The sequence below is a fragment of the Peromyscus leucopus genome, chromosome 23 (genome assembly GCF_004664715.2).
Source record: "Peromyscus leucopus breed LL Stock chromosome 23, UCI_PerLeu_2.1, whole genome shotgun sequence".
NCBI lineage: Eukaryota > Metazoa > Chordata > Mammalia > Rodentia > Cricetidae > Peromyscus > Peromyscus leucopus.
This window is the reverse complement of record NC_051082.1, coordinates 14920698-14939913: the sequence shown is the minus strand read 5'-3', so window position 1 is coordinate 14939913 and position 19216 is coordinate 14920698. Positions and strand designations below refer to the sequence as shown.

General features: G+C 42.7%; 1 protein-coding gene and 1 long non-coding RNA gene across 18 annotated transcripts in view; one reads left to right on the top strand and one right to left on the bottom strand.

The window, feature by feature from the left end:
- Nucleotides 1-19216, top strand: part of Clip1 (CAP-Gly domain containing linker protein 1) — a 119107-nt gene that overhangs the window by 15717 nt on the left and 84174 nt on the right. Inside the window, exon 1 of one of the 17 annotated variants that reach the window (XM_037198713.1) lies at nucleotides 6715-7060. The exons of the other annotated variants lie outside the window; for them this stretch is intronic. The gene's annotated coding sequence lies outside the window, so the exon portion shown is untranslated. Of the gene's footprint in view, nucleotides 1-6714; nucleotides 7061-19216 lie in introns of those variants that run through there. 17 annotated transcript variants of the gene reach the window in all.
- LOC119086587 lies at nucleotides 10331-11058 on the bottom strand. Its single transcript, XR_005089908.1, has 3 exons — nucleotides 10947-11058; nucleotides 10666-10774; nucleotides 10331-10495 (listed from the first exon to the last, which is right to left on the bottom strand). It is a non-coding gene; the product is annotated as an uncharacterized LOC119086587 (long non-coding RNA).

Here is a 19216-nt window from a genome sequence, read left to right as displayed (position 1 = left end):
GATGAAACTGACGCAGCTTTTCTTCCCTGGGTCGTCATCGTCGTTCTCATTGTAGTCCATGCTGGCCGATGTAAGCTAGGCTTGAACTCACCGTTTTCTGTCTTCGCCTCCCCAGCCATGGGCTTGCAGGTGTGTGCTGTGCCCAGGGGCCAGGTATCCCATTTATTTTAAGTGACAGCTAGCGGAGTGTTTCTAAGACAAAGGCAGTCTATGAGAGTTAGGGGTAATGAGGGAGCAGTGTTTCTAAGACAAAGGCAGTCTATGAGAGTTAGGGGTAATGAGGGAGCAGATTAGTAAGAAATGAATAATAAGTACTTTGGCCATGTTCTTCACCTTTCTTCTTTGTCGTCTTCTTCTTTGTGTTTTTTTTTTTTTTTTTTTTTTTTTTTTTTTTTGAGACAGGGTTTCTCTGTGTAGTTTTGGTGCCTGTCCAGGATCTCGCTCTGTAGCCCAGGCTGGCCTCGAACTCACAGAGATCTTCCTGCCTCTGCCTCCTGAGTACTGGGATTAAAGGCGTGCGCCACCACCGCCTGGCCACCTTTCTTTTTCCTCTGTAGTTTCTTCTGCAGCCTTTAAGTCTCCTTTCTTTTCTTTGAGACGGTGTCTCATACGCAGACTAGGCTGGCCTCAACCGGGGTCCCCTGCCTCAGTGTCCAAGTGTTGGGATTGCAGGCATGCGCCACCTCTCTGAGCTCTACGCATTTTGATCAGCACATCCCCTGGCTCTGCATGGTTTCCTGCGCAGACAGACAGAACAAGCCGATCTAGTGGTGCTTCAGAAGGACTGTGCTCACGCCCCCCTGGACTTGATTGACGTGCCGCCTCCTGCTCTGCAGGCTTGGATTCTGCCGCTCACTCACTCTTGGGTTTCTTCCTCGCATCTTGAGACATACTTAATACATTTTTCATTTGTCACTCCCTCTGTCTTTTGCTTTGGGTTTTGTGGGTGTGTTTTCAAACTCTTAGTGCTGAGCTGTCGGTTTTACTGGGCAGTGCCTTGTGCTTCCTCCAGGGCCTCCTGTACATCACCTGTCAAATAGAGACTGTAAATTTCCTCTTACTGTGAGTGCCATTTTTCTTTTTTATCCTAAGAACAATTAAAATTTTCAGTTTCATATTCAAGAGTTTTACATTTCTCCACCCTTTCCCTCATATAGAGTGCGAAAATGGATGCTATGCACCCAGGGGTCTCAGGTCATTGGTTGGCAGTGGTGTTCCTGATCTAATGACAAGATCAGAACTGTCTTACTTTTTGGTCTTAGCTATGCAGTCTGTATATCCTGTCCTTTCTTATTTTGTTTTATTTTGAGGTGTCTTGCTGTGTTGACTGGGTTAGCCATGAGCTCAAGGACTCAAGCAACGCCCCTGCCTCACCTTATCTGGGATCACAGGCATGTGCCTGGGCTTCCCCCATGTGAGTCTTTGAGTATTTTAAATGAAGCAAGTCCAAATTGGGCTGTGTCATAAACATAAAAAAAACACAGTTGATTTCAAGGAACTAGTATGAGAAAAATGTTATTGTGAAAAAAAGGTGCAATCAATATACATTTATGCACATGCTAGGCACATGTGTGGAGGAGAGGACAACTTGCACAAGTCTGTTCTTTCTCTTATGTGGGTCCTGGGGATCCAACCCAAGTCATTAGGATTGGTGACAAGTGCTTTTTCTCTGAGCCCATCTTGTTTGTCCTTGCTTGTGTTTTGAAATAATAGCCTAGATATATTGGGCTAAAAAAAAATAATTTTACTTGTTTCTTTTTTTAAACTTTTTTTTTGCAGCCTTGGCTGTCCTGGAACTCACTAGGTAGACCAGCTAGCCTTGAAATCACAGAGATCCACCTGTCTCTACCTGGGATTAAAGGTGTGGATCATCATGTCTGGCTGTGTTTTGTTCTTATTTAAATAATTTGGTCACTAGAAAATCCAGAATTACTTATTTGTCTTGCAGTATATTCCTGTTGGACAGTGATATTCTGGAAAATACAGCAGTGTCAACAGATGTAATTATCCGACTTAAGACTTTCAGCCAGCTCAAATAGCACTCATAAGAGGTAGTAATTGAGTAGTTTGCTCATAGTTTCCTTGGCCTAGTTTTAAAAAGAGCCTCCAGAGTTGGGAAAATAATGCTATCATCTTCATTAGTGGCTCACAGGTAAGATATAGTTCTACTTGATGCTCTAGTTTGAAAATTGCATCGTTTGGCATTATTTTATGGATTCTTGTTTTGATGTTGAGTCAATTCAATACTTTTTAAAAATTGGTTATAGGTGGTTGGAGAGATAGTTCAGAGGTTAAGAGCACTGACTTCTCTTCCAGAGGTCCTGAGTTCAATTCCCAACACCCACATGGTGGCTCACAGCCATCTGTAATGAGATCTGGCTCCCTCTCCTGACCTGCAGGCATACCTGCAGGCAGAACACTATACATAATAAATAATCTGCAGAAAAAAAATTGGTTCTAAATCAAATAATCTTATACACTTACTTGGAAGCAGGACAAGCCAAATCTTCCTGGCCATAAGGAACTTCGTCACTGCATGAAATGCAAACAAGACTAGGAATGTGGTTTGTCACTGAGCAGCAGAGCACTGCCCAGTGGCCCGAGCTCAGGAAAGGGCTGGGCTGGAGAACTGTCAGAAGAGACAGCTGCTGTTGGCTTGTGCTGCCTTGTATTGCAGAAGTAACCGTCTCATTCAACAAGAAACACAGAACCAATGCAAAGAAAGCCAAGAGGTCAGAGCAGTAGCTAAAAACCTTACCCTTCCTCTGGCGGTGGTCCTACCTCTCCGAAAGAGAGCTACTTCCTGTGTGTCTGTCTTTATAAAGACTTTCTGTTCTGCCTTCTCATTGGTTGTAAACCCAACCACATGACTGCCTCGTCACTTCCTGTCTGTACAGACCTCCAGATCTTCTATGTTTGGTATTGAGATTTAAGGCGTGTGTCTCCAGTGCTGGCTGTATCCTTGAATACACAGAGATCTATCCAAGTTCTGCCTACCAAGTGCTGGGATTAAAGGCGTGCACCACCACCGCCCAGTTTCTGTGATGGCTTGCTATTAACTCTGACCCCTGGACAACTTTATTTATTAACATACAAATCACATTTTAGTACAAATCAAATGCCACCATATTTCCCCTTTTCTATTTTAATAAAAAGGAAAAAGGTTATAACTAACATAAGAAAAAATATATACAAAAGTACAATAACTATATACCATATATACAAGTAATAAATACCTAAACAATGTCTAGTCCATTTGTATTTGACAAATTCAGAGAAAATAATTCCATTATCTATCCTATTTTGGTAAGTCCAAAATGTACCTAATTCACTTTCTATCCTAACTAATCTTCAACTATAACTAACTAATCTTCAACTATAACTCACTAATCTTCAACTCCCTTAGAGACCCAAGAAGGAAATAATTATTACCTAATAAAAAATAAAAACAGGAAGTGCATGCAAACAACTTCCAAAAAATTGTGAGTTGACAGAAACAGCCAGCTGCCTGGACAGTCACCTGAGGTTTCTCTGCAGTGTTGGGGCATCATCTTCAGCCTATAGGCTTAGTGTATCTGACAGACTCATTTGTGAAGTAGGATGTACACAAGGTCAACAGTTCAACCTCACATTGGGTGAGAGCAGTCCATGTACCAGAAACACCTGAATTCCACTAGTGTCCTGTCATGATTCAGGATTTTAAATTCTGGAAATTGTTGATGGTTTTTGAATTCAGCTATCCATTCTTCTTGGCTATGTGTGTATGGCTTCATCTCAGCATCCTGTTCTTCTCCCCAGCCCTCTATTAAATGTCATTCTATTGAGAGGAGTGAGCTTAGTTACTCTTCAAGAATAACTGTTTCAGCTGCTGTTCCATTGCACATCAGAAGCCATCGGCCCACTGCCTGTTCGGCTGCCTTTGGAGAAAAGGGCACTGTGCCTTTTCCGGATTGTGAAGGCCACTTCAGGGATGGTGCCATATTGTCCTGGCCTCAGAAGATGCCTTTTGATAAAGCCATAACCACACTTGTTTTGGCAAGAATCAGTAGTCCTTTGTTTCATGTTCTGTCTGTCCTGTTTGTCAGCAGTTGATTCGAGGATACTTTGTTGTCCAGTGGCTAACTTTTGCAGCAATGAAAGTTAACTTCATATGCAGTTTCTTCAATGCCCACATTCTCTCGAAGTAGATTGGTACTGCCAGGAGCCGACATGTCTCATAGTCATAACAAAAAGAAAAATTTTCTAAGTTATTAAAACATTTTGAATGCCATATTCTGTAGCTCTCTGAAGGGTTTGAAGATGACCTGTTCTATCTAAAATATATCTGCTCAATCTTGAAAACATACCTAATATGACTACAAGTTCTATTATAATGTCTAACTACTAACTTTCATTTCTTTATATCCTAATAATTGCTAATAATAATTCAAGGATCAGAAAATCGCATTACTTGTTAAATGAACGGTATAAGTACAATTAGAAATATACATATAGCATTTTCTTTTTCTTTTTTTTTTTAAAGATTTATTTATTATGTATACAGTGTTCTGTCTGCACACACCCCTGCAGGCCAGAAGAGGGCACCAGATCTCACTACAGATGGTTGTGAGCCCACCATGTGGTTGCTGGGAATTGAACTCAGGACCTTTGGAAGAACAAGCAGTGTTCTTAACCTCTGAGCCATCTCTCCAGCCCATATAGCATTTTCTAACTATCAATTTCAGTATATATAATTTGTATACAATATAAAACAATCCAATCCAATGTAAAGTATTTAAAACTAGTAATTGTCTTTTTTTTTTAAAAAAAACACAAGAACCTTAAATCTAATCTCCTTTGCTTAGCCCTTTTCCTAACCCTTGACAACAACTAGTAACCAACCCCCTAAACAATGAAACTTATCCCAGACCCAAAACCCATTAAAAACCAAAAAAACACCCGCCCACACCACCTCTTTGGGAATGTGGGCATCATATTCTTAAAATTGCTTCCTGCTGGGTATGGGCGAAGGTATCTTTATCTTGAAAAGAAAAATTTTAGGTTAATTGTCAAATTCTAGGAAAGGTAACTATATCCTTTGTTATCCAGTCTGTGTATAATGCCAAAGTTCAGGGTTTATCTCAAGTCCTTATTCAAGTAGTCTTTGAGACTAGATCATCTCAGTTAGCCCTCTCAAAATTGCTCTACTTTGTAGTTCAAAGCTGATCTGTATATGATGTTTGTCAGCTTAGAGATATTATTATTGTCCACGTGAAATTGTTGTTGTTGTGGGGCCCCATCTTCTTCCTGGAGACTTCAGTTGATGTTAGGCCTGGCCATGATTTCCTCCAGAAAACTGATAAGAGACTTGAACACAAAGACATATATATGCAGCTAATTGAAGCCTTTTTTCTAGAATTAGTTAGTATTCTATATGACCATTCATATCTTAACAAAGTTTAAAATGTGTGTATATATATATATATTAATCTTGTAAATTTTGATATAAAATTCATACTTTAAGAGAAGTTTAAAGAATCAGAATAGAATCAAAGAGTTGAGATTAGTAATAGAATAGTCCCTTAATTAATTTGGTTTTTCTCCTGTCCCATGGCAGAAAATGGCTCTTTTATTCTGGCATGATACAGGGAGTTTGCATTTTCCTTTTAACAACATGCTTGAGTTTAAAGAAGGAGAGAGCCATTCTCCAACTCCAAAGTCAGCTTTAAATTTTAATTGAACTGGGACTATTAGAAGATCAATAGTGTTAAATTTCTTTGGAGAAGAGCAGAAAGAAACATTTAGGAAGACTTATAAAATTTTATAGATGATATACCAACAATTTTACTCTGTTTCCTGGGACAGATGATTTGTCCTTTTTCTTCAGTTGTCTCATTTGTCCAGTGTTCTTCAGATTCCTTAGCCTTCATTCTAAAAGACAAAAACAAAAACCTTTCCCCAAGTTGTATTTTCATTTTGTTTTTTAGTTTTCTCTCTACATAGCCCTGACTGTCCTGGACCTTACTACATAGACTAGGCTGGCCTTGAACTCATAGAGATCTGTGTCTGCCTCTGTCTCTAGAGTGCTGTGATTAGAGGTGTGTGCAACCACACCTGGCTCCCCTCCCCTTTTTTTTTTAAATTAAAAAAAAAATGCTTTGTGTGCACGTGTGCGTCTCTCTCTCTCCCTCTCTCTTTCTCTCTCTCTCTTTCTCTGTGTGTGTGTGTGTGGGGGGGGACTCAGGTATGTGCACATGAGCTCAGGTGCTTGCTGAGGCTGGAGGCATCAGATCCCCTGGAGCTAGAGTTACAGGCAGCTGGCTGCCTGACAAGGGTGCAGGACATTGAACTCAAGTCCTCTGCGGTGGTATGCACTCTCTTAACCCAACCCTCCAGCCATCTCTCCCGTCCCTTCTCTTCTCAGTCAGTCTTGTGATCTCCCAGAAGCCTTTGCATGGCAGGAGAGGGTGGGTGGGTTTGTAAAGGATCCTGTATGGGAGACAGGACCCTGCATTTCTCATCCTTGGGCCTTACGCTCTTTTCAGCCAGGAAGTGAGCCGGTTAAGTTGGGCCCAAGCAGCCCTGTGCACTTGTTGATTGGGCTTTGATAGCCTGCCCTAGACCGAAATGCCGACCTTTGGTATTCAGTCAGGAGCTAAAGAAACTGTGCCTTTCCAGTCTGTCTTCCCAGTATGAGTGAACAGGACTGAGAAAAGAAAAGCAAACCGAGTAGGCTCCTTTCTTCTGTGAGAGGCAAGGCCTTTGGAAAGCTACCCAGGGTTGTCTGGTGTTTTCGGTGGCCACAGCCCAGCAGCTCAGGTTACACTGCCCCTTCTGTGATGGGGGCGGGGACAGCAAGTGACACAGCACAACCATGTAGCCACACTTACATAACCATGACTTGGGGGACAGAATTAAGCTCTGAATGAACTGCCCAGGACCGAGGGGATAGTGTTAGAACAGGGTCTGACTTCTGTCAGGCTGGACTTGAAAGTCATCCGCGGGACTCCCAGCACCCCAGAGCCGCAGTTCGTGGCCAGCATCATTTAGAGCAGAATCTTCAGGATGCAGCTGTCTCCAGGTAAGGGGCTGAGCCCTTTTGCTGCTGTTGCTGACAGCTGTCCGGCTGGGCTCCGGTTAGACTGATTCTGGAAACGTAGTTTTAAAATCCCTCTCCTGGCAGGTAGAATTCACCGCAAATTCTTGAACTGTCCTTGGCTTCCCTCCCACCAGAAGGTTTAGAGTAAAGAGGTGTTTTCAGTTTACAGATGGAAAGAGCAGCCTGCGAAGCGTCTGAGCCGAACTGTAGAGTGTGGTTTGCTCAGGGCAGTCCCCTGCTGCTCGAGAGTGCCAGGAACTGCAGTGAGTGATCTTATCACTCCGCTGATGGCAGAGTAGTTTTACTTTGGCAAAGACAGAGCCCCAATCACTTTCCTTTACTTTTGAATCCTCTCCCTTTCCCCTGCGGGGATTTGAAATCTAAGTCATTGGTGGAACCCCCAAAGGGTGGCATTGGAAATGAATAATAATTGATTAGTAGCTTCAGGTTATATGTGGAAATACTGAGGTCTGGTAAGGGTTAGATAAGTTATTTCAGGTCAGTTAGCTGAGACAGAAACCACACATCTCATTTCCCCGTCCAGCTTCTCCCACTCTTCCTGAATCAAGACTTTGGGTTTTTTTTTTTTTTTTTGTTTGTTTGTTTGTTTTTTTTTTTTTTTTAGGACAAGTCTTAAGGTAGCCCAGGCTGGCCTTGAACTCCTGATCCTCCTGTGTGCTGGGATTACAAGCATGAGCCACCCATGCCCGGCTTGAGGCATGACTTTGTTTTTGTTTTGTTTGTTTTTTTTCTGAGACAGAGTTTCTCTGTATATCCCTGACTGTCCTGGAACTCACTCTGTAGACCAGGCTGGCCTTGAACTCAGAAATCTGCCTGCCTTTGGCTCCTGAGTGCAGGGATTGAAGGTCATGACATTTTAAAAATGAGAGTTTGGGCCAGGCAATGGTACATAGAGAAACCCTGTCTTAAAAACAAACAAACAAACAAACAAAACAAAGAAAAAAAAAAAACAGAGAAAAAAATGAGAGCTCAGGCTGGGATATGGTTTAATTGGTAGAGTGCTTGCCTAGCATGCTCAGAGCTGTGTTTGACCCCCAGCACTGGTGTGGTGGTGCACGCCTGTAATCCTAGCACTCTGAAGGCTAAGGTAGTAGCATGGCTGTGAATTCAAGGAAGGCTAGCCTGGGCTACATAGCAGGACCCTGTTACAAAAGAAAGGTTATTCTTTTGGGGGGCCTGGAGAGATGGCCTGAGGTTAAGAGTACTTATTGCTCTTGCAGAAGACCTGGGTTCAATTTCCAGCACCCACATGGAATCTCGTGACCATGTATAACTCTAGTCCCAAGAGATCTGACACCCTCTTCTAACCTCCTTAAGCACCAAACATGTACATGATATACACACATCCGTGCAGACAAAACACCGTATGTAAAAAATAATAAGATGAATCTAAGAAGTTCAAGGGAAAAAAGGCAGTTTTGCCTGCCTCTGCCTCCTGAGTACTGGGATCAAAGGCATGAGCCATCACTGCCAGGCTTTTTTTTTCCCTTAATTTGAGCATAAGTTACTTTATTCTTATTTGGGGAACTGTTTTGATGAATTGTAAATTTCTTAAACCTTTTTTATGCAAGTTGCAGAGAACGGGGGGGGGGGTTGATTTTACTAAAATAGATATCTCACATAATAAAACCTTTTAATCATGAAAATTTTCAGACCTAGAAAAGTAGAGTGAATAGTGCCATTGCCTGACATTATCAGTCTTATTGGTCACCAAAACTGCATGGCTTTTCACACATCTTGTTCTTGCTAGTAAAATGCCTTCTTGCTTTTCTGAACATAGGAAACTTTTATTTATAGTTTTGTGCTTTTCAAATCTGTCTTTCCCTTCCAGCCTCCTCTTTTTTTTCTATTTTGTTTTTATCTATCTATTATCTATCTATCTATCTATCTATCTATCTATCTATCTATCTATCTATCTATCTATCTATCAGACAGGGTCTCACTGTATCCTAGCCTGTCCTTCAACTTGCTGTGTGGCTGAGGTTGACCTGGAACTTATGGTTTTCCTGACTCCATCCCCTCTCCCCTCAGAGTGCTGGAATCATAGGTGTGCGTTTTCACACCCAGTTTATGTGGTACCTCATGCACAGTAGGCAAACCCTGTGTGTGAACTGAGCTACAGCCCCAGTCTCAGAATAGGAGAGTGGAGAGCAGTCATTGAAAGAAGTGGGTCTCTCCCATCCCACTGCTCTGGCATCCTCACCAGGTGCTTCCAGGGCTGCTGGGCTCATCTCTCTCAAGCGACCAGGACAGAGTGTGGCCATTGCATGTGGTCTAGGCCAGAAACGGCACACTGCTCTCATGCTTCTTTAATTCTGTTGGCTAAAATTCAGTCATGTGGTTGGCCAAAGTGCCAAGGAAGCCGTCTGAGTTCAGGAAGAAGGAGAAAGTAAAACGGGCCTTGTGAATGGACAGGCCAGGTGCTAGCTCACAGCATGCCACTGATCATACTTCGTCTTGAGTCCTATCCTGGATAGAAAGAACTAACAGGAGCGAGCAAGATGGCTCAGTGGGCAAGGGTACTCGCCCCCAAGCCTGACCTCAGTCTCTGTGGTGTAGGGCAAGTGAGAACTGACTCCCACAAATTGTACTCTGACTTCCACTGGTGTGTGTGTGTGTGTGTGTGTGTGTGTGTGTGTGTGTGTGTGTGTGTGTGTACTCTGAGTCCTTATTGAGAAAGAGGGAGTGCAAGAGGAAAAAAACCAAAATGAAACTTTAGGTCTGGGGCTTTAGCTCAGCAGTAGTGTCTGTCTGTTATACAAGAGTCCTAGGTTTCCTCCTCTATCCTGCAAGAGTAAAAAAAATAATACAATTTGGATGGGATGTAGTGGCTCATGTTTATAATCCCAGGACTCTGGAAGGAGGATGGTGAGTTTGAGGACAACCTAGGTTACAAATTAGAGAGAATAACAGATGAGACCATTAGAAAAAAAAAATCACAAGATAAAACAAAGAGATATATTTATTATTACCTTAGTTCTATGCTGGGTTGTAAGCTCTGAAAGTCAGAAGGGAACGCAGCAAGCAGCTGGCCATTTTGTCCTTTTCCAGTGAGATATGATATTCCAGAGCTACAGCAAGGCTGCAGGAACTTCTGGCATTTTAAAAATGAACTGCTAATGGAGGAGGACGTGTCGGTTTGGGGGGGCAGAGAGGAGGAGTGGGGGGACCGGGAGAAGAGGCTGGGGAAACTGTGGTTAGGATGTCAAATAAATACATTGGAAAAATGAACTTGTTCCACATTTTCGTCTTTACTCCACTGGCTTGGTAAACAGTAAATATTAGGGCTGGTGGCTTCTCAGTGTATCAGAGGAGGCAGGGCAAGGGCAGCAGTTATTTTCAGCTTGTGATTACCTTCCTACTCAGTTTTCAGGTTCTTCGCTGTAGCCTAATTTTCTAGGACAAAAAAGAAAACAGTATTTGTAGCTGAACCAAAATAACAGTGTGCAGACTGGAAGACTGTGTCCCCGTGTTACTGGTGTTGAGCTCTTAGGGTGTGTGTGTGTGTGTGTGTGTGTGTGTGTGTGTGTGTGTGTGTGTGTGTGTGTGCGTACACGTACACTCACCTGTGTTGCTCTGCCTCAGCAGCAGCAGATGCTCCTGTCTGGTGGGAGCAGGATGTCTTGACAAAGCACATATACTTTGGCATCAGCTCTAGGTTCAGTAATATAGAACCTTCTCTCTTTTTTTTTTTTTGTTTTGCGAGACAGGGTTTCTCTGTGTAGCTTTGCGCCTTTCCTGGAACTCACTTGGTAGCCAGGCTGCCTCGAACTCACAAAGATCCGCCTGCCTCTGCTCCCGAGTGCTGGGATTCAAGGCGTGCGCCAACGCTGCCCGGCGCTAGAACCTTCTCTTTTTTTCTTTAAAGGGATAAGGCTAGAGAGGCAGGCACACATCAGAATTCCCATTTGTGAGGTCACCAGCATGACCTCACAGCCAGATAGTTCAAAATGTTTCTTAGCTTCTAGGAAGATGTTAGCTGAGGCATGGCCTGATTCCATAGGCACCATGAGGTACCAGTCTGTCCTCTATTAGTTGATTTGGGTTGAATTTTCTATAGTTCTATAGATAAAAGGTAGACACTGATGTCTCTGTTTTTTATATTTATGTATTCAGATTACACAATTTGGAGAATTATATAATGGTAAGAAAACCATTGTGGCTATCCTTGGCAGGGTAGCTAGCGCAAGTCGAAACCTCAGAAGATGAGCAGCAATGTGCCTTCACTCTGGGTCCTCAGTGCTCTGTTATGTAATTTGCCATCACATTTCTCTGCAAATAGACATAATATTTTTAGTTCTGTGAAAATATGTCTTTAACATCAGGCAATAACATTTTGGAATAGTTAGATCCAGTTATCAGGAGTATAAATAACTTCTGACCTACAGACTTAAGTTGAGATACATCACAATTGAGGAGCTGTCAACATTGAGTTTTGGTGACTATTTTCCAGGTGGAGCTGTAAGAGCCAGTGTGAGTTCATGCAGATACCTGGAAGGTTAACAGAGGTTTTCTTAGGTCTTACCTCGGCTGTTCGGGCTGGCCTCTCAAACTTGTGACATTCCTTCACCAGTGCTGGGAATACAGGCCTGCACCTCTTGTTCTTTGAGCAAACGGAAATGTCATGGGGTTGCAGGAACTGTCTGATTGGCCAAGTGTTTTCCTTTCATGCTCAAGACCCTGGGTTTGGTCACTAGCACTGCAGGGGAAACATTCATAGAGAACTTTATGTTCCCAGACTCCTGAAGCAAACACTTGATAAATTGTCACCTTCTGTATTTTATTTAGGAGCTGAGTGGAGTGGCACACGTCTTTAATCCCAGCACTCGGGAGGCAGAGGCAGGCGGATCTCTGTGAGTTCGAGGCCAGTCTGATCTATGTAGCAAGTTCCAGGACAGCCAAAGCTACGTAATAGAGAAATGCTGTCTCAAAAAAAAAAAAAAAGAAAGAAAGAAAGAAAAACAGAAAGTAAAGTAGGAATTAAGTCTTTTAACCTTCAATGTTTGACTCTAACTGGGGAGATTAAGAGCTTTAATCCAAATCATTATTTTTTTGGTTTTGAGACATGGTTTTATAGTCTTCCGCTGGCTTTGAATTTAATATAGATAGATCCCAGGCTGGCCTTGAACTCATGATCCTCTTGTTTCTATCTCCTAAGTGCTTGCATTATGGGCTTGTGCCACTGTGTCTGGCTTTGCTTGTGTACGTGTGCGTGCGTGCGTGCGTGCGTGCGTGCGTGCGTGTGTGTGTGTGTGTGTGTGTGTGTCTGAGTGTTTGAGACAGGGTCTCTCTGTGTAGCCCTGGCTGTTACTTTTGTGTTTTGAGATAGGCTATGTAACCCAGACTAGACCTAAACTTGTGCAGTCACGTCTGGTAACTGTGCTTTTTACAGCACTGTCCTCTGTGTTCCTTGTTTTTCCCAGTCACGTGTCCCTGTTTTCTTAAATGTGCAGATTTTAGGAATGAGGTAACCTATGCACACAGACTTAGAAATCTGAAATTGCTCCTTCCAGCACGTGGGAATCAGATAAGGAGGGTCAGGAGTTCAGTTCCAGCCTTAGTTAGCTACATACCAAGCGCAGGGTTATATGAGACTATTACAAAACCAGGAAGAAAGCAAGCAAGCAAAATTCCTGAAATTGCCAGTTAGTTAGAAGTGAATTTTTACCTGGGGGCAGTATTTAACTGCTTTAGATAATTTTTTTAAGGAATATTTAAAAAATATTTATTTTTATGTGCATGAGTGTTTTGCCTGCATGTATATCTGTGTACCATGTGTGTGCCTTATGCCAGTGGAGGTCAGAAGAGGGCTTTACATGCCCTGGAATTAGAATTACTGATGGTTGTAAACAACCATGTGGGTTCTGGGAAATGAACCCGGGTCCTCTACAAGAACAGCCAGTGTTCTTAACCATAGAGTAGTTTCTTTCTTTCTTTCTTTCTTTCTTTCTTTCTTTTTTTTTCTTTTTTCTTTTTTCTTTTTTTTTTTTTTTTTCTTCTCTCTCTTTCTTTTCTTTTTTCCTTCTTTTTTTTTTTTCTTTTCTTCCTTTTTTCTTTTTTCTTTTTTTTTTTTTTTTTAAGCTTTTAGAATCAGGGTTTCTCTGTAGTCATGGCTGACCTGGAACTCACTCTGTAGACCAGCAGGCTAGCCTCGAACTCATAGAGATCCACCTGCCTCCATCTCCCGAGTGCTGGGATTAAAGGCGTGCGCCATCACTGCTCGGCTCTTGCAGGTATCTTTATGCAGGGAGACTAGAACTGACTTTAGGTTTTGAATTTCTCTTTACAAGATCTCTGTGGGTGGTCGTTAAGGTGGGTCACATGGTGCCAAGTCTGAGCAGAAGGGAGTGGCCCTCTGGGTGTCTTGAAATGATAGTTTGCTGCAGCTAGAACAGTAACACCTTTGTGTGCTTTGCATAAAATGTCGGGTGACACTGATCTCACCTCCAAACTATGAGAAGTAGTAATTACTAGAGTTCCTTAGCTTTTTTTTTTTTTTTTTATTGTTGTTTGTTTATTTTTAAGGTCCAAATAATTGGGCTGGGGATGTAGACATTACTTTCCTATCATGGTTATATCCCTTAAAAAAAGAACCTACTAACTCACTCATTCTTTTCTGCTACAAGAAATATTTTCTTTATCTGCATGTTTTGAATATTCTCACTTCAAATTTTTTTATTTATGTGCATAAGCCTGCATGAATGTATGTATACCATGTGCATGTAGGAGCCCAAGGAGGTAAGAAGAGGGAACCCTTGGAACTGGGCTTGCAAACTGCTGTGAGCCACTAGGTGGGTCCTGGGAACCAAACCCAGGTCCTCTGCCCGAGCAGATGAGTGCTCTTAGATGCTGTCTCATCTCTCCAGACCCAGTGTTCCTACTTTCACTTTTAGGAGGCAGGTTTTAGGTGATCGCTTGTTAAAAAGAGTTCATAGTAAACATAAGACCTATATTTTGCAAAGGTTGTGATATTGAACCGTATTCAATCTTTAAACATTTGTTTTCGAACAGAAGACCATTTTTCTGTAATTCCTGTTCAAACAAGGTTTAGAGAGTGTATCTGAGGAAAATGGGGACCTTGAATTCTTTTTTGTTTGTTTGTTTGTTTGTTTTTGAGTCAGGTTTCTCTGTATCCCTGGCTGTCCTGGAACTCAATCTGTAAACCACTTGCCTCGAACTCACAGAGATCTGCCAGGATTAAAGGCATGCACCACCACTGCATCACTGGCTAGGGAACCGTGAATTCTTGAAACTAGTGACTACTAATCATTGTGGTGCTTGCCAAACGTGGGCACCATTCTCATGGTGGGAAGCAGCCTCTAGACCAGTAGTTCTCAACCTGTGGGTCTCGACCCCTTTGGGGTTGAATGACCCTTTCACAGGGGTCAACTAAGACCATCGGAAAACACAGATATTTACATTATGATTCATGACAGAAGCAAATTTAACGTTATGAAGTAGTAACGAAAATCATCTTATGATTGGGGGTCACCACAACATGAGGAACTGTATTGAAGGGTTGCAGCGTTAGGAAGGTTGAGAATCGCTGTTCTAGGTGGTGTTGTCATCTAGATATTGAACTGTAACAATATATTTGATACAGTGTGTACACAAAGCTGGGGTATAGCACTGTGAGAGGCTGAGGCAGGAGGATTGCCAGAAATTTCAGGAGGCTTAGGCCATAGCATTCCTTATCTCAGAGCAAAAACCAAGGCTGTGGAGATGGCTCAGCAGGTAAAGGTGCTTGCTGCCAGCGTGGCCTGCCTGAGTGAGATCCCTAGGACCAACCCATGTGGTGGGAAGAGTCAGCTGACTCCGGCCAGTAATTCTCTGCCTTCCACACACACTGTGATACACACATGCCTCTCCCCAGTAAGTACTTACACACACACACACACACACACACACACACACACACACACACACACACACACGCCTCTCCCCAGTAAATAAATACTTATTATTTTTCTTTTTTTAAGCAAAACAAGGGGCTGGAGAGACAACTTAGGTAAGAGCATGCACGCACTGCTCTTGTGAGGAGTCCGAGATCGGTTCCCAGCTCATAACTGCCTATAACTCCAGTTCCGTGGGGATCTGATACTGCCGATCTCTGAAGGCACCTACACTCACATTCTCTCACACTTAAAAATAATAAAAAGAAGTATTTGGAAACCAAGCAAACAAACAAATCCAAATAAAACACCACCCCCCCACATACAAGACAAATGTGGACTAAACCATAATTTCATAGAGGATGAACACTTTCTTGGAATAGAAGAATATCCTACTTTCTGGAACTGTAACTGTAAGCAAAGCTTAAGAAATATAAAGTACTTTTTTTTTTTTTTAAAACCCAAGGACAGGTCATCTAAGGTTATCTGCTTCTTTGACATAAATATCTTGCTTCTTTGGCCTTGAGTTCTAGATCAGATCCGAGTTAAATTACAAATTTAAGGTATTAATCTAGCTCAAAAATTTCAGGCCTGCCTTTATCTCCCAAGTAATTCTGTTGGGTACCCAGGACAGACAGCCAAACAGTTCTTCTTCTCTCTTCTCTTCTTCTCTCTCCTCTTTCTCTTCCTTCCTTCTTCTCTTCCTTCTTCTTCCTTTTTTTTCTTTTTTTTTTTTTTTTTTTTTTTTTTTTTTTTTTTTTTTTTTTTTTCTCTGTCCTTCTCTCGAGATTCGTGCTCTGCTCGAGTGCTATCGATTGCCCTTCCGCCCATCAACAGTTTCTTTTTTTTTTTTTTTTTTTTTTTTTTTCTTTTTTTTGTTTTCCGAGACAGGGTTTCTCTGTGTGTAGTTTTGGCGCCTTTCCTGGAACTCACTTCTAGTCCAGGCTGGCCTCGATCTCACAGAGATCCGCCTGGCTCTGCCTCCCAAGTGCTGGGATTAAAGGCGTGCTCCACCACCGCCTGGCCCAAACAGTTTCTTTAGTATTGATGTTGAGCAAAACAGCTTCCTGTTTTGGGGCGGAAGTGTAAACCCTTGAATGAGGAGCAAGAAGGGATTGTGTAGTCAACGAGTCCTTCATGCTCTGCTCTTTGGTACTGCTTGGTGCTTGGAAGTAGATGGTCTTCCTGCTTCCTTTTAAGAGTTCGAGCAAAACAGTAGCTATTTTTAAATCTCAGAGGTGATGTAAGTTCTAAAGATAAACATTTTACAAATAGTTCTTGACTTGAAAAAAAACTCTAAGGCATCATTCAGTGTTATAGATGCAAAACTCTTGGGTTTTGCACATACCCATATACATAAGTACAAACAGACATACGTGACATAGACAGACAGACAGACGCACACACACACACAACAGTATTGTTTGGAAAGCAAGACTATAAAGCAGTGACCTTTTTCTTGGAAAGTGGTCTCACTCTCCTCTTCTTGGCCTTTTGAAGCAAGGTCTCACTATGTAGCCCTGGCTGGCCTAGAACTTGTGGCTATCCTCCTACTTTTTTCTCCCAATTTCTGGCATCACAGGTCTGAGCTACCTCTTTGGATGTGACTAACTGAAAAAATAGGAGTTTATACACATCCACACAAGGTCTTTCCTGTGGGCTGGCGTTGTTTATTATGGTGACACAGCCATTAATTTTTGGAACTGTTGGACTTTTCCCTGTGGGCCTTGGATCAGTTTTGCTTTGTTTGGTAGCTGCACATCCATTTAACTTTGAGATATTCTGATCCGGGTTTAGGAAACAGCTCATAGTGTTGTAGTCACACCACTAATTTCTCGGACCACCAACGAGGTGCCCCTGAACTTGCTTCATTCACTCATTTGCTTGTTTTTCTTAAAGTCAGGCCTCACTCTGTAGCTCAGGCTGATTTTGAACTTGTATTCCTCTTGCCTCAGCCGCCCCAAAGAGATCACAATTACTTCTGAAAATAGAGTTAAAACATTTTGAAAGATGGGAAATATGGCTGGGCGGTGGTGGCGCATGCCTTTAATCCCAGCACTCGGGAGGCAGAGCCAGGCGGATCTCTGTGAGATCGAGGCCAGCCTGGTCTCCAAAGTGAGTTCCAGGAAAGGCGCAAAGCTACACAGAGAAACCCTGTCATAAAAACAAACAAACAAACAAACAAAAAAAAAAAAACAGATGGGAGATATGACTCAGTTACTAGAGTGCTTGTCTAGGTTGCATGAAGCCCTGGGCTCTATCCCCAGAATCACAGAAACAGCGTGGTGGTGGGTGTTTGTAATCCCAGAACTGGAGAGATAGAGGCCACAGGACCCAAGTCCAAGGTCATCCTTGGCTACATACCAAGTTTTAGGCCAGCCTCAGATACAAAACACTTTGTCTCAAAACAATTGGTTGAGGCATTTTTTGTGAAGTATTTAGTGTTTCCTCAGGCAGTCCCTTTTTTGTGGGTCTTTCTTTATAATCCTGGCTTTTCTGGAACTCAACTATTTAGTTCAGGGTGCCTTCAAACTCACAGAGATCCTCCTGCTTCTGCCTCCTGAGTGCTGGGATCAAAGGCTTACACCACCATGTTGTGCTCAGGCAGTCACCTTTAAAATGTTTTTATTGATTTTTATGTGTATGAACATTTTCATGTTTGTAGGTATGTAGGTCAGAAGGGGTTGACAGAGTTCCTGGAACTGGAGTTACAGGTAGCTGTGACTGCCTGACCTGGGTGCAGGGAGCCAGACTGGGTCCTCTGCAAGAGCAATAAGTGCTCCTGTTTGCTGAGCTCTCCTGCTACTCAGTCAGTCACTTGATATGGTAGATTCTTTGGCAAGGAGAGAACCTTTGGGCGGAGGAGGTTGTGGAATGCTGTTGTCCAGTAGAACTATTTGTCCTGTGTGCAGTGATGGAAACTTCTTTCTGTGGCACTGTGGCCAGGTAATTGTACATTTGAATGTGACCGAGCCATTCAATTTAACATGTAGGGGCTAGATACATGGTTCCAAGGTATAAAGAATGCTTGCTATTCGTGCAGAAGTCTGGAGAGGGCTGGAGTTGGTTTGCCAGCCCCTCAGTCAGGTAGCTCACAACCACATCTAGGGTGTATTATGCTCTCTTCTGGCTTCCACATGCACCTTCCTGCATGATTGTATACAGAGAAGGGGGTGGTAAGTCTTTAAAAAAGAAAAAAGTAGGCTAGGCATGGCTGTATATGCCCGTAATCCCAGCACTTGGGAGGCTGAGGCAGGCGGATCTTTGTGAGTTCTAGGCCGCCTGATCTGCATGGTAACTTTCAGGCTATTCAGGGCTTCATTGTGAGACCCTATCTCAACAAGATAAAACAAAACAAAACAAACAAACAAACAAAGGCAACATGTAGCTGGTGACTACCATATTTAAAAACACAGAGGCATAATATTGAGCCTTGAGTGTCGCAGACTGGGGGAGTAGTTTATGTTAAGATACAAGAATGTATCAAGTAAAGGTAAGCCGTTCAATACTCATCCTAGTCCACCCCCCCAGTGCCTTGTAGTAGGAAAAGCTGGACTTGGACTCGTGCTCAGCGGCAGCTAGTCTTCACAGCTATGCTGGTCTTTGCCAGAGTGTCATCTTAAGAGTTTTAGATGAGCCGGGCATGGTGGCACACGCCTTTAATCCCAGCACTCAGGAGACAGAGGCAGGCGGATCTGGGCAGGAGTGACAGAGGAGAGGACAGTCAGGAGAACAAAAATCTGTTCGAAAAAAAAAAAAACAAGCACGCAAAGATCAGAGGCAGGCAGATCTCTGTGAGTTCAAGGCCAGCCTGATCTACAGAGTGAGATCCAGGACAGTCAGGCTAGTTACACAGAGAAACCTGTCTCGAAAACAAACAAACGACAGCAACAACAAAAAAAGAGTTTTAGATGATAATCTTCCCTGGTAGTCACAGGGTAAGCATCCACACTGATGCTCAGGACTCTTCTTTCTGAATTGGCCTGATGCTGGCAGCCCCCAGCTCTTACCTGTACTAACTACTGTAATGAATGAGGGTTTCAAATGGTACAGGGAATGGCTGCCAACGCTGGGTTTCAGACTTTGCTTGTTAATGGTGGCTAGACTAAAGTAATTGAAACAAACGAGTGAAATAAATACAAGGTCCGAGACGCAGTGGACAGCCTTCATTGTGCTAGTAGAATCTTGAAATAAAGGCTTTGCATTTGAGGTGGAAGGTTAGTAA